This window comes from Aythya ferina (assembly GCF_964211825.1).
Source record: "Aythya ferina genome assembly, chromosome: 27".
Taxonomy (NCBI): Eukaryota; Metazoa; Chordata; class Aves; order Anseriformes; family Anatidae; genus Aythya; species Aythya ferina.
Genome location: NC_140310.1, coordinates 2,626,823 through 2,642,624, shown reverse-complemented (window position 1 = coordinate 2,642,624; position 15,802 = coordinate 2,626,823). Strand labels below are relative to the sequence as shown.

Genomic DNA, 15,802 nt, shown 5'->3' with positions numbered 1-15,802 from the left:
CCCTCATTATTAAGACATTGCTTCTGGGCAGGTTATGCTCACGTTTGAGCCAAAATATTTTTCTTAAAATCTTGTTCGCCCTTGCAGATCTGAAACAGCTTCCCTTATGGCCTTCTGAATACTTTTAAAAATCCATTCATTTGGCACAAGGATGACAATTGTGTTTGTAAGAGAGCCAAAGAGACTGTTTTGCTGGTTTGGTTTATTGGATAGCGGTAATAATTCATTATTTGTATGAGAATCTTTTTTTTTTTTTTTTTTTTTTTTTTTTTTTTTTAACCGCTGGACAGCCATCCATTCAGGACTGTAAATCTAATTAATTTGAATACATGAGATTTGCAAGAGTGTTCCTGTTTTGGTTTAAATACAAGAGATAATTAGCTAGCAAAAACTTTACTGCTTTGGGCAGGACTTTTTGGCAGTTTTGAAGTTAAAGCTATAGGCAGCATATTAGGTCCAAGAAGAGAATAAGGTGATTAAAAAAGAATTCCTCACAACTTGGATGGTACCAACAGCTTAGCTTCTGTTTGTTACGAGAGGGCATCTGTCTCCCTGCCTTATTAGATGAGGAGAAGGCAAATATAAACACAAGAAAGAGCCAATCCAGCCCCCCACATTGATTCCACTTTGCCAAAAGCCACTGTACTGACTGTTCTCATGGGCTGTTGCAGCTGCGAATACATCTGCTGCGACTGTGCCTCTCGCCACGGGGGTTGTCCCTGTAGTTTTTCTCAAAAATGGCAATCTCTCAATACAAATATTGACAAGTGCCATCTTACTGTGCTGTATGTTATCCAGATTAGGCTCCCCAAAAAGAGTGGTATATGCAGAGGTGTTGAGCACTAGTTGTACCCTTCATTTGTATGGATAATTAATGGTGGAGACAGGTTAACACAATGGAAAAAGGAAAGTACTGTCAACCATAAATATTATCTGTAGATAAATGGACATGATTTATTCGTGTTCTCTAGTTAACACCAGATTTACACTTTTTTTTTTTTTTTTTTTTTTTTTTTTTTAATCCTTTGCTTTCTGTCATTCTATGCGGGATCCTTAGTCTGAAATATGCTCGAAGTCAGCGGTAGGACACGAGGAGAAGTTCGGTGGCAGCATGGTTCCGAGAAGGAAGCAAACATATGGGAAGGAGACACATTACAAAGGGTACTTCTGAGGCTGAAGACCTGGACAGAGATGAGAAAATGTGTTCAGTTCCTTATGCTGGCATGAGTTGTCTGTATGAATGTGAGCAGAATATTAATTTTTTGCTCTGAATTAATTCCTGGATTCTTTGTACCTGGTATCAGCTGCTAGGTCCTAGGGCAGTGAAAATAGACATTAATGAGTAAAGCAGCCACCACAACCACTGCTCTGCTTTAGATGTCCTCATGTATACTGATGGCAATCAAGGAAGCCAATATTTTAAGCAATGTCAGCTAAAACTTCTTCAGTAGCTCTCCAGTAGACAATTGATTACTGGGGAGAAGGGAACGTGGACAATGGCATCGCTGTAGCCATGCCTGAGAGCGTTCACAGCTCTCTTTCCCATGCTTGTGAAGAGCTCAAGCTGATACTGATGTGAGCAGTGTCTGCATCTCTTTGAGTTAAAATTTAGTTCATGTTGTACCCTATAATATGTATGTAATGGCCCTGCCGGCATTGTACGTACACCTTAGTGAAAACTGGAATGGTTGCTTTGAAAAGAAAAAAATTCCAGGTGCTTTGGGTAAGACCATTAATGGAGATGCAGAAAGATTGGATTGGCCGAAGCCTGTAGATAAGTTTCTGGTTTAATTTTTGATAGAAATGTGATCCTGAAGTGTGGAAGAGTGCAGGTATTTTGATGATAATATGCTGATGTTCGCTTTGAAAAGGATGGGAGAATAGGGAGAGTTCATGGAGCTGAAATGGATTCATGTGATTTCTTACCACTCCTATTATTGGTGCCCAGGAGCTTGGAGGTGGATGCTGGGGCTTCTCAAACCCTGATGAATGGAGCTGGCTTCCTTAGTGTGTCAGTAGAGGCCAATGCTGTTTGTTTGGATCCCATCTTGGCTGCAGTGAATCACAAAGAACTACAGTTCAGCTTATTTTCAGCATTTTGTTGCTAAAAATCCCCTTTTTTTGGTCCCTTTTACTTGCAAATCAATGTTGAGATTTTTTTTTTTTCAAAGAGAACAACTGTGGGACAGTTATAGTTCCTTCTGCTTAAGCTTTGATTAAAGCTTCATGTTTATTTTTAAGAGAATCACAAGGCACTTGTTTGATGCTAAATATAAGCATGATGACTCAAAGAGAATGCTGAGGTCCAAACTTTGAGAAATGAATCAGTGAGACACTCCCAGCAGCATTAAATCCCACTTCATATTTTCAAAGCTGCCAACAAATTTAAACAACAAAAATTAAGATAACATGTTGTTTTGGTCTGTATTTTTAGGAAGACATATGCTACCAATTCTCAGAGAACATCTCGTAGTTGATTGGAAGATGTGCAAGTGCTTTAATGCTGCAATCCATGATGATTCTCATATACATGGCTTTTTTCATAACTTGGACTTTTGCTGTGTTTGTAAAACCAACCAAACAAAAAAACCCTGACTTTAAACTGAATATTGCACCTTGCTTGATGATCTGTGCACATACTGAGTGCTCTTGTTGTGTGGAGATGCTTTTTAAAGTGCTTATAAGAAGAAACAAAAAGGCATAAGTATCTTTTCTTTGAGCATATAAACAAGGTATATCCTCTTGTTTTCACGCTTTAGGCATTTTTGAAAATCCTAGGAATATCTGCTTACTGTTTAAGCTGGTAGGTACCTTCAGCAGGATTGGATGTAGTGGCTGCACTGCTTATTGCAGCAGTAAGAGTGATCAAAAAATCCTTCTTGGGTGGAGTAAATGTGTGATAAAACCTTATAGATCATTGTTAGGAGTGGCTCTTTTATATCAAAGTTTTGAGTCAAGTTTCCAAGTACTTTATTCTTATTGGGGGTATAATCTTGCATGTTACAGTCCATCTTCAGTTACATTTTAAAAGGTCACCTTGTGTTGTTAATATTTTAAATCCACATCAAATGAGGAAGCAAGAGTGCAAGCATCCAACTTCACATACAAATACCTATTTCTGCTTTTGGAATGAGAAAAGAGCTATTTGATTGTCCTCAAAATGCAACTACAGAAGCTTTAAAATGTTTATCATTTCTGTCTGTGATTGTGTATCCACAGAAATATGGGTGCAGTTGACCACAAGCACTAAACAGATGAAGTCCTTCACCCTTCTGGAGTCTGAGGGTGAGGATGAGTCTGTGAGTATATTAGCATTACACATATATTTTTAACTTGAGTGTACCCTTTACAAAATTAAAAAAAAATGTAAACGTTGAAGTGTAACTTTTAATGAAAGAAATTACACGGAGACTTGTTAGGTCTCATGGTATTCACAGTGCTATTTATGGTGTAATTTTTTCCCATGTTTTTCCATCAAAAGGAAAAAAATCCTTTATGAAGCTGCTGTAGAATATTGGCATGAAGTTTATCTTATGCAGATGGGGAAGACTGCAAGACATCATTGCAATAACAAGTCACTGCTCTACGGGCCTGAAATTCACTTTTATCGTCTATTTGCAGACATTTACAGTCTGATTCTCATTTGTGCTAAGGCACTTTCTTAGTGCTCTGACAAGTATGAGATACCCTTCCAGTCTATAAGTTCTCATAGATTTAATTGATTTGGATGCGTTGGGTTCATTCTCTTTCAATACTGGAAACAAGAAATTTCAAATCAAATTTCTGTGTTAACAGAGGAAATCCAAATTCTTCATCTTATATGTGAGAACTTGTATTCATTCTGGGTATGAAATTAGATATTCTAATCAACTAGAGTGCATTCTCGAGTCTGATAAATCTCAACATACCCTTTAATCTATATAGCTTAGAGTTTGTGCCAGAGCATGCAGCCAGCTGCAAAATATATGACTTTCAGTAAAGTTTCATAATTTCTGCATGTATTTGTTCGGATAAGTATCTCCTGAAGATATTGTATTGTTGCTTTATGAAAGATATTTAAGCTGACTCTGAGTTTAAATTACATTTTTTTTTTCTTCCCGATTTAGAGCTTTTTCAGGTGTCACAAATGTCACAACATAAGGGCACTATTATAAAGGAGAAGACGGACTTTTGAATGGTGGTGCTATTTTTATTAGGTGTGCATGCATGCATAGATATACTTGTGCTCCATTATGTCCCATTTCTCACTTTGAGTGCTACTTCTAGTCATTTTCATGACTTTCTGAAGCACTGAACTGAATATCACTTATGGACAGGAGCTAAAGGCCAGCAATGTCACTTCGTAATTCGCTTCAGTAATCTTTGGGCTAAGTTTAACAACAGAGTTCTTCTGTATCTGCAGCACTGACTTTTTTTGGCAATCCACTTGTTCTCACTGCTGCTTACATGCAAGAACAGATTGACCACCCCCAGGTACCTTGGAAATGATGCTGGTGTAGCTGGCTGTGTTATTCTATATTTACAGGGTTTTGCGCTGTGGATGAGAGCACAAATTGGCACCCAGTGCCCCTGCCTTGCCATGGAAGATGTGTACCAGGAGTCAACCCACTTGGGCTGCTTGCCATCTCCCCGTGCATGCACACAGCCCCTGTTACAGTAGGTCTCGCATGACATTCACCCTTCTTGCTAGCTCTGCATGAGGATGACTCTCTTGGAAGCAAAGGTTAGCCTGGCTGAAATGTTTTCTGCTGTAGAGAGACACGGTGTTACCTATAGTGTGTACCCTGATATGCTATCAGGGCATTAGGATAGCCCTTGCTCAGCATCATCTTGGGCAGAAAAAATAAGAGCCACACCCTCTACTTGCAAGTAAGGTAGAGTGGAGATGTACTGTTTTCAGTTCTCTTGACTTTTAAGTTGAAGATTTTGTAAATGTAATGTTCTGTCCCCCTGCCCCCCAGGATTTCTCTAAAAAATAAGATAACCTTGGCTCGCTGTTGTAATTGTCACTCGCTCTCTCCCTTGCCACTCTTAGGACAAGTGTTGCTTGTACCCTGAAGGCAGCCAGCAGTGCTAAATTTTATCCAACTGTGACTGTTGCTTTATTACCATGAGGACGCAGGACTGAGCAGACAGTGTAGAGGAAGATATTTCAAACTCCTCTTATACCTTCAGTTTGGGAAATTACATTTTGCCATGTAGTTTTTAATCTGTCGGTATAGACCATACAAAATGACAAGTGAGCATGATTTAATTTTATGATAGCACTGCATTAGATGACCGTTTTATGTTGCTGTAAAAGAAGGGTTTGAAGTAGTGGTGTGCTTTGCTCTTCCTTCCACATTTGAGATTCTTGTTTCTTGAGGCCTGGCAATAAAACCTTAAGAATGTTTTCATATCTTTACTGTTGTCTCCTGGGACCTGGTTACCCATGTAAAGCCCTATTTGGCAAGGCAAGTATCACATAGGCACCGAGTGTTTTTGAGTAATTTTATCAGGATTTGGCAGAATATTTTATTATGGACATTCTAGCCTGATCTCTTCTTTTACAGGTGGGAAAAAATAGGTCCAGGGAGTGTAAGCAATAAGCAGATGGCCAGAACTCAAACCCCAGTCCGGTTATCAACCCAGTAAGTAGCCAAATCTGGACTTGAGAAAGTTCTTATTGAGTAGAGCAAGCTCTGTATTAGTTTCAAGCAACTTCATTAGTTTGAAGATGGTGGTCTGTTAAACTAAATTAAAAAAAAAAAAAAAAGGTGATAACGCTAGGATAGGATTAAAATATTTTAATTAATGAGGAAATTGCTTTTGTCTCTTTCAAGTCTCTGATGCTAGAGCAGTTTATACCAGCTGAGGATCTGATCCTGAATTTTCAAAGATAAATTAATCTGTTTTATCTGCTGTGTCATTGTAAGAAGAGATATTATGTTCACACGCAGTGGAAAAGAGGAGGGAAGCAGAGCTACAGTAAGTACTGTTCTCCAGTGTCCCAGTCAATGTAAAAATCCTGCAGTTGCAGAAGGATGTGAGCTTCTATATTGGGTGCTCAGAAAGGGAATTTAAAACAACGACAAATACGTAGCAGTTTTGTATAATCAGCATGCTATCTGTTGTATTGAATCATGGAAATGTAATAAAATCCAAGGTGAACATCCATTTAGGAGTTCCTGAAGGGTTTCTTGAGAACAGGCCAAATTCAATATGTCTTCAGGTGCCTTAAAGTTCATGCAGAGAAAACACACTCCGCTGCCAAAATTTGTTAGAAAGAGATGTTATGGGAGCTCTGATGACAATTGCTTAGAAGATACTTGTTTCATCATTTTGTTTCTTAATTATTGAGGTAATGGAAGTCAACAAGGCTAATCTGATTTGCGGGAATAATTGAGGTCAGTGTGCAGGGAAGAGGGAAAGAAAGAGGTAGCTTGCCATTTAATCCAAATGAAATGATAATTTTTCACTTGGATAAGCAGAGAGCAATCCAGAAACAAGATGAATGCGTTTTGTTTTAAAAATGTACAGGGCTTTGAAAATTTAAGGGAGGGGGAGGGGGCAAAAAAGAAAAAGCTGGAGAATAGGCAAAGGGGATAAAACACTACTGCAAGAAACAACCTATTCCATTTTATTTTCCATGTACTATGATTAAAAGCATCTTAATAAATTAAAGCAAACTGTGATAGAAAATGGAAGGGGGAAAAAAACAATTCAGACCTACTAGGAGCTGCAGTGATGGGAGTCCTGGTAAGGGATTCAGGTGTAGGCTATTTTAATTCCCTTGTAACCTTGGGACCTTACCTCATCTATATTGCACATACCACATTTTTAACATAACTATAAAATAGCTCGGATAAAAGTTTTGAAGTAGGTACAGCTAATACACCTCAATTTCTTGTTTTATTTGGTTTGCAGTTCTAAGGTGTGTGATGATCTTACATCAGCATGCACTTTACAGTAAATGTGAACAGCTTCTTCTATTTTATTTTTCTCTCCAGAATAAAGTGATGGGCTTTTTCTAGCGCAGACATGTACTACTTCAAGATTAGTTTACTCCTGCCCCCTTCGTCCCAATTCACATAAAACACAGTAATTCTTCTGCAACTTTGCACCTTCGTTATTGAATCCAATTCTCTTTGGATAACACTGTTCTCGCTTACAAGCAGATAAAGCTGAAGACTTGAAAAAATGGGAAGCAAGAGGGCACAGTTATTCCAAATAATTTTATTTATTAGCCTTACAAATTACTATTTGATATCTCCAACCTAGCTGATGTTTTCAACATTTTAAAAAATCAGAATGGCTTCAGATTATTCAGTTGTGAACTGAGCCTGATCTCCAGTTTAGTATACAAAGCAATTACGACTTTTTTTTTTTCAACTGATCTCCATTATGACACTAGGGAATGGATGGTAAAATGTCAGCTGCCACATTGCTGACCTGTTGAACACTGAACAAATCCTCACTCTGCAGTGGGGATTTAATCTGCTGCTGGGCTACACAGCAAGGGGAAGGAAGCTGCATAGGAAAGGACTGAGAGTCAGTCTGCCAGGTCTTTCTCCTCTTCTGGATTTTTTCGTGTGTGTGTGTATGATATTCCACATTGAGGTAAAAGGGAACAAAATATTAGTCTGTCTTTGGCCATCCTTAAACAAGAGATGTGAGTCTTGCAGATGGGTGCTTTGTCTCTTAACAGTGCACAGGCAGAAGCACTTGTGAATGTTCATTGCAACTGTAAGATTTTTCTACCAAATGAATTGCCATGTACACCTGCATCCATCTGCCTCCAGCAGCTCCAAAAAGAGTTCTGTCACAAGTGTCCTAAAATGTTCTGCCAGAGAATTCTGATGGGGTTTTAAGTCAGGCTGGCTGGAGGCTTATTCTCTGTGCTGTGCCCCTCATGGGGCATAGCTGGACTCCTGTCAAGCTTGGCAGCAAAGGAAGAACTCGGTAACTGCATTACAAGTGATTCCATGGTGTGAGGTGATGCTGTAGTTAGTGACAGCTTGGGGCCCACAGATATGGCATTTCCATGATATGGGATCTGCTCAGCAATGCATATCGGATCCATGCACCTAGTCATGATGAGTGTAACATTGCCTCAAATAGTTCATGTTTACCTGTGCAGTGGAAAAAGAACATCTTAGAGGCTTATTATCATGTTGTTAATAGTGCTGGTAGGGTGCTTAATTAGAATAATACCTCAACATCTAAGTGCAGTTATAGCTTTTAAAACAATTTTCTGTACTATTGATATAGGGAAGACAACCTGCACCGCGTTGAGCCCCAGCCATGACTGAAGTGGCGTATTTTTGTCCCAGCTTTGTGGGACCTGAGTATTAAATTGCCCCAAGGTTTCTAACTTTAAGCTAGGTATCTTTCTACAGGATGTTTCACCTGTTAAAATACCATATTGCTGTTAAAATGTTTGAATTCCTACTTTGCTTTGAATGTAAATATGAGGTTTTTTAAGCTAATGAGGACATTTCTGTTCATATAGAATTTGTGGATGCATGTTGAAAACAGTCATAAAAGGACATTTCTTGTCTTCAGCAAAACTGACAGCCATTCTTTGAACGTGTGCTGCTTGTGCTGAAAAACCAAGATGTATGATTGTCTCTTTCAACTAAGAAAAAATACTTTTTAAAGTCTGTAAGAGTGAGAATCTCTGCTGTTTGCTATGATGCTTCCTTTCAAGAAGCACTGCTTTGTTTTGGTGTGCGACTATTGCTTTTCCCTTTGCTTGTCTGTCTTAAAAGACAAATTCTAGTGGGAATGCACATCTGTGATTAACCTCCCTTCCTTCCACTGTCAGTCAGAGCCTTCTCAGCAAGAGGTTTGTTTAGAGTTTAAAAATCATTATGTTGAGAAGTTGTCTGGAAAAGGAATTTGAAGGTGTAATATTGTTGCAGTGGGCGGGATACTTTTTCTTTTTGCTTCTGATTTTTTACGTCTGATTAATGTTGGGCTTTGTATGCCTGATCGTGCTGTGCAGCAAAGCAAGGAGAGGTTAATTCAGCTGGACAAAATAAGGCTAGAGGGAAAAAAAGGGGAGCAGAGAAATCATCTACTTTTCATCAGATTTTCTTTCTTCAGTAGCTGGTTATTCTGTCTAGTACCACTTAATGTCTAAGCAGATGTACATTGGCTGGAAATGATCCGATATGTTCTGCTGGACCAGATTGTGCAAATGGATACCCTGCCCTTAGATATTTATCACAGCACACACAGAAACTGCTGTCCCAGTACTCTGCTCCTTGCAGGGATCACGCGAGCTGGTTTTAATCAGCTGTGAATGAAGCCAGCCAGCCCTGCTTGCAAACCCCTTCCCAGTTATTAAGCTAACCTGGCTGATTTTGCTCAAGGCAGATTAAGGAGTATGAACTGCCCCACCTGCAGATCTTTGAGGAAGGTATCTTCCTGCCCAAGGGTTGTGTTGCAAGGTAACAACATGTGTACCCAACCTGGCCATTTACAGAACAGATGTCTTTCCATTGCCTTGGTAGAACAAGCATTGAGATCAGTGGAAAGATTTTAGAAAGAATTTTAGAAAGATTATATTATCAGCAAAAATTTTCAGTCTGGGAAAAACAATAAATAAAAAAGCACATCTCAGACCTTCACCACGATAAACTACATATCTAGAGCTTATCCTGAAAAACAGGGTAGGCTGATTTCATGTCTCTTAATCCTCAGTCTTCTAGTTCATACTGTTATTTTCTGCAAGCATAAGACTTTTTTTTGTTTTAAAAAAAAAATAACACCATTCTCACATTTCAGATACTAGAACAAGAAAAAGATTGCTCAAAAACGTTGCAAGACTGATGAGAGGGTGAACAATGGCCAAACTCTTAGCAAGCTTTGTCAGGCAAGCTTTGAAAAAAAACCTTACTCAAATGATATCAAATGTTTCAAGCTCAGCTGTGTACCACACCAGTGCTGAGTAGACACAAGCCCCAGCAGACAGCAGTATTAGCACAATGGTTACGTGTCTATTCACTGACCTTCCTAGTGCAAAGCTGAGCATCTTTATTTAAACTGCTGAATGGGAGGAAGAATGACAGCAGATGACTCAAAATTTTAAGCAGCATCTTGAAGTCTGGACAGATTTCTAAAAATCCTTCAACATCCCAGGATGGTGCATATTGAGATTCAGAGATCCAGTACTAAGATCTGGGTCTCTTCTGCATGTGTTTTCGGGGTGGATTGTATGTTTTTCAAATGCATCTCCTTTAAATGTGGATTGAATTGTTTTTGGTGTCTTATTGAAGTTGATGGAGATACTTGCCTCTCTCTCTTAAACTGTTCCACATAAACAGGGAAATATATATTTAAATCAGAAATCCATTGTTATACAATCAGACTAGAGGTCTGCCGTAAGAACTTCTGCCTAGCTGAACCTTGTGGAGTTGTGCCAGTTTAGACAAAATCTGTTCTTCAATATCCCCACTGAATCACACAGAATCACAGAATCACAGAATTTCTAGGTTGGAAGAGACCTCAAGGTCATCGAGTCCAACCTCCAACCTAACACTAACAGCCCTCCACGAAGTTGCAGTAGAATTCTCTGAGCAAACATAATTCAGCAAGGCTCATGTTATCTAGGTCATACGTGAGAGGAAGGATATTTAAAAGGAAGTCTGAAAGGCTGAAAGGCACTTTGATTTGCCTAGGTATTAGGGCATATAATTGAAAAATATTTGTCTCCCTGGATTTAAAAATTGTTGTAATACTGATGTACCACAGGATGGAGTTACAGGCTTAACTTTAGATTTTCTTGCCTTCTAGGCAAACTATTAATGATGTACTGTTGCTTTTTAAATACTTTGTACTTGCAACAGATGTGTTCAACTAGACTGGAGAAAATTCTTCCCAATTGCAAAGGGCAGAGTGAGGTTATACCTGGCACAAATCCTGCTTGTGCTACATGTATATGCTGAGGTTACAAGTTGTACGCAGTGCTTAAGTCATTGTTCTACATGCTTTCATTCCCTGTGATTAGGGATTCATGGATGACTGAGCAGATAGACACAGTAAAAGACAACCAGAACCTTGGTGAAGTTGGAATAGATACTCCTTTTCTTCTAACAACTTGCACGTATGTCCATTAAAATCATCTGTTTTCCTCCAAGCACTCTGAACTATGATATCTTAATGACCTTAAAGCTATCTGTCCACCCACTCTGCACCTTCAGCAGGTTCAGAAATATTTACAGCCTATTCACTGGGGGCTTCTCCTTGCTCCAGATGGCATCTGAAGGAATTTACTTTTTTCAGAAGTCCAGAATATTCTGAGAAAAAACAGTCCCTATGAGGTCATGGACTTGATCCCAATGTATGGGGTGGTGCAGTGTCATGTGGGCAGTGTAATGTTACTAGAACTATGGATTGGGGGCAATAATGAGCCGAAGTCTGGAGCAGTGATGGAAAATCTTCCAGCAGTTCTGGAGCTAGTACTGCAAACTGCCAGTAACTCCTGCTGATATGGCTGGGAGAGGCACTCCCAGAGGCTTTGTTTCCAGGAAGGCAAGTTACCCTTTAGCAAAATTAGTATTCCTCGGCTTCTCTGTCTCTAGAAAGGTGATGAAATTTAATTGCATATCAAGAAGAATTATGAAACTGAATCTACTCATGTTTGCAAAACACTTGGAAACCTTCAGATTGTGGAATTGGCAGTATCAATAATTATTATCTATGTCACCCTTGCAGTTTTCTGCCTATTAATCAAGACAGAAGTACTTTCTCTTGGAAGCTTAGAAATGCCCATTGCCATGAGGAAAGCTGCTTCAGAAGAGGTGGTAGCTGATTTGTGGAAGTCTTCAAAGCTGCCTTCACACTGAATGATGTAAGCTGTATTGTTTCTCACTTCTCAATTGCTTCTCAAACATAAATGAAATTTTACATTGCCAGAAAGATAATTTTAAATTTTAAACACTTTAAATCTATAAGTATGGTTCAGGTTTTAGTAAATGCACTCAATTAAAGCCTAATAAAAACCTTCTTCAATGTTTTTATACTTTTTTGAAAGGCTTTTTCGTTGGGAAAAGATTAAATTGAAAATATACCTGCGTGTATTCACAAGGCATGTAAATTCTGAAGGCAATGGTTGTTATGGCATTCAAGCTCGGCTTTTTCCTCTTGAGATTTTTTTTTTCTTTTCTCGTCAGGGTATTCATAAAATATTAAGCAAAGTTTTGGACACTATGCACTGTGTTAGAGAGTTAACTTGGAAGCCTTTGGATTTCTCTATCCTCATAAAATAATTAAATATGGGGAATCTTCATTAGTTGTAATGGTTTTTCTTTTGTCTCTTGCCTTGTCAATTCTCATAAAGCTAAGCGAAGTCAGATAGGGTCGATACCTGTATGAGAAATCTGGAAGAAAAGGAATTGGCATTTGTGAGTCACGAGTGAGTGCTTTTCTCCGACTCAGTGCCTTGCAGCATGGCAGTAACCAAATTATCATCCTTCAGATGGACGTGTACAACTAAGGGCTTTAGGAAGTGACCAACTCTGTGAGGAACATGCCATGAAAGGAGCGATACAAAGCCCTAACAACTTAAATACAAGATACTGTACGGTTTTTGCCTAATTCACTGTACGATAAGTGTTCTTACCAAGCGATCCTCTCTTTCTATGAGTTCTCACCAGGAGAGATCTCTCAAAGTATTTATCAGGGACGGCGATTCAATAGCAATAATGCAACCTCTGAAGCAATTTTCTTCTGCTGCTTCTATTTCTCACATCATCGCCTATTAACCACATGTCATTTTAATGTTTATTCTGTTACTGAATTCTGGACCATTTTCAACATTCCGATCCCTTAGACTGGGGTAGGAACTTTAAGACTCCTTTAATAATTTGTTGTGTATCTATGGTCTTAACAGGATGCTTAGCCGTATCCGGACTTAGGGATGTGGCTATATGAAGGCTCAGTTTCAAGATAATGCTCCTTAAAAATTAAAGCACTGTGCATTTATATGTTCAGGTGGACACCCTGCCCTTAATGGAGATAAGGACTCAATAATTTCTTCTTTTAACTTGGATATACCTCTGTCTTCCATCTGATATGTGGTGTTTTGTTTTGTTAGTTTGATTTTTCTGCAAGAAATCACTTGGGTATTTTTGTGTGTTTTGTTTGTTTGCTTTATTTTGTTTTCTTTCTTGTCTTTGCCATTCTTTGACACATATTGTGGGGTTTGTGCGCTGGACTGCTTTAGGAAAACATGCTTTTGTGCCTTGCCTTTTCCATTCTTTCCCGTGTTGTCTATTGACTGCTAATGTATTTGTTGGCAGGGCCGCAAGTGACCAGTAGAACATGGTGTTGGGGTGGTTTACCTGAGGCTGGCTGAGAAAAGCAGCATCCTTCAATTGACTTGTGCTCTAGAACAGGTGAGTATTACCCATACGGGTTTGATTGGAAACTACCAAGGATCTGAAAAATAAATTTAGTTGTAGAGATTTGAGGGAAACAATTATTTGTGTTCAGTCTCACAGCAGATCTGTGTTCCTGTCCTGATCCAGTGCACCATCACCTAGACTTCATTTTTTTGTAGACCCCTGTTCGGTCGTATTCTGCCACTTTATGAGCTGCTCCCAGAACAAACAAATGACAACTTCTTATTTGCAAGGGCTCCTCAATGTGCTTTAGGGATGCTTTCCAAGCCATGTGTTCTTCTTTCACTGTATTGTCAGCTTGTCTGTTCCCACCTGCTATACTGGCCACCGTGCTCTTGGGAAGAGTGTAAGAATAGTAGTAACATTTTAGCTAGCTTTCAAAATTACCTTTGGCTGAGTACCATTTTCACAGTATTATTGTCATCCAGAAACCTTAAATTGCTAGTACTCTTGGACTGAAAGGAGTGTCATAGGAAAAAAAGACAATTATTCTGGTGTGAAGTCAGTACAAGTGAGAGAAAAACTTCTCCAGAAGTAACATGATTACATGGATATTACTGTCAGAATATTATATCACTTCTAAGCAACACATATCCAGAGATACCCAAAACCTTAAATGATGTTGAAAGATACTCTGAGAAAATCAATGACTACTGGTAGACACTTCAGGTAGTGCAAATATGCTGCATGGTTGTTGTGGTGTTGTGAAAAGTCTTGGCACATCAATTCTGAATTGCTTAGCTTCTGTGAGTACCAAGCAGACAGAGAAGCAGGAAAGTTTAACAGTAGTGTTTTATTGTTAGAATAAAGTTTATCACTGAATATTCAAAATATCTTTATAGGTCTGAATAATCAACCACAGCAATATACAATGCGTCACCAGTGTGCCCGCTCTCTAGTGTACGCACAGCATGCAACTATTTGTCAGCTGGGTGGTTGGTATTTGAAACCCCAGGGAGGATAGGATTGTAAGTATTCATGGGTTTTAGGGCAGTTACGGTCGCTTTGCTCAGAGCTTCTAATACACACAGCCCACTGAATCTCACACAGCAATCTGTGTGCCAAGTCTGTAACTTCTGTTTGTTATGGATAGGCTGGGTATATTTATTACAGACACTGTCTTCGAAGTATGAAAACAGTGACAAATTCACTGCATCCCTTGGTAAATTAAAATAAAAATTAAAAATAAAATCTCCAGCTCTGGTCAGGAGTTGCCTAACTTTGTCTTAATGTGCCTTTTCTCCTATGTTAGCAAGGTATCTGTAAGAAATCCTTTCCTTCTGTAGGTATTCCCAGATCATTGTATGCTAATAATGGGCAATATCTTCTTCCTGCAGTAGATGACTATAAAGCTGTCAACAATCATTTGGGTTTATAGCAATTATACTAGATTTTTTTGATTAAATGTTGAATGTTACATGGGCAGTATAGAGTAATAAATTACCCTTAGTCAGAATTATACTGGCTATATATTTAAATCATATTTGGGATCATGAAATATTTATAACTGAATTGCTTCTGCTGTAGGTGTGCATTGCTCTTAGTACGACAGAACAGCTTCTCCATCCTATTATAGATTGCTCACATTGATGCACAGTAACTGCGTGAGTGAATGTCTTTAAAGCAATTAAAAATGTGCTGAGTCTGAGATAATATGGTGAAGAAGCCTTTTGCACATATGGGTAGAATACCACGAGAGATGTGTAAGTTTGCTGAGGAGCAGTGTACAGCCAAACTCTGTGCTGTATAAATGGTCCCGATTCTGCCAAAGGTCTGTGCCTCTGGGTATTTTTGCCTCAATTTACTGCTATCCTTCAAAGAAGGACTACCAGTAGTCCTCCAAAGAGGGAGATGCAAAGATCCCAATTTTATTCTGGTTTCTAACTGCCATACCAATAAAGAATACCAAAGGGTAATTCCTTATGTGAAACATTTAAAGGACGTGCCCTTTTGGGACAGTAATGAAAGCCTGCTTTATTAGTAGCAGTTTTACAGCGTGGTCTGTTGCTGTCAGCATGAGAGGGGGATTCCAAAGGCAAAATCTAGTTATTGTTGACAAGTGTTATATCAGATTCAAGATAATCAAAGAATGTTATCAGAAATAACACGTTTAAGGAGGTTTAAAAGAAACATAAGCACATGCTTGTCTTTAAATAGTATACCTAAAAACTGCTTTTGAAAAGGCCTTTTTCCTGGGTAGGCTAGGATATAGAACTGAAAATTTATTCAAAGCAAAGGCTCTTGATAATGGAGAAAAAAAAATCCAATAAAATATAACAATATTTTTAGGAACCCTTCTTATAGAGTGAACACACATAGGAAATGTATAGCTGTGGCATGACACAATAACGTGGTCACATCACACAGGCTGGAGCAAACTAGCAAGGATAGTGGGCTAGCAAGATAGAAAGAAA

At 38.7% G+C, this 15,802-nt stretch overlaps 1 protein-coding gene and 1 long non-coding RNA gene across 3 annotated transcripts in view; both read left to right on the top strand.

The window, feature by feature from the left end:
• LOC311424347 (uncharacterized protein) overlaps nt 1-15,802 on the top strand; it is a 252,395-nt gene that overhangs the window by 176,836 nt on the left and 59,757 nt on the right. The gene's annotated exons all lie outside the window — the stretch shown is intronic.
• LOC311424349 lies at nt 4,409-5,951 on the top strand. Its single transcript, XR_014686065.1, has 3 exons — nt 4,409-4,723; nt 5,553-5,630; nt 5,823-5,951. It is a non-coding gene; the product is annotated as an uncharacterized lncRNA (long non-coding RNA).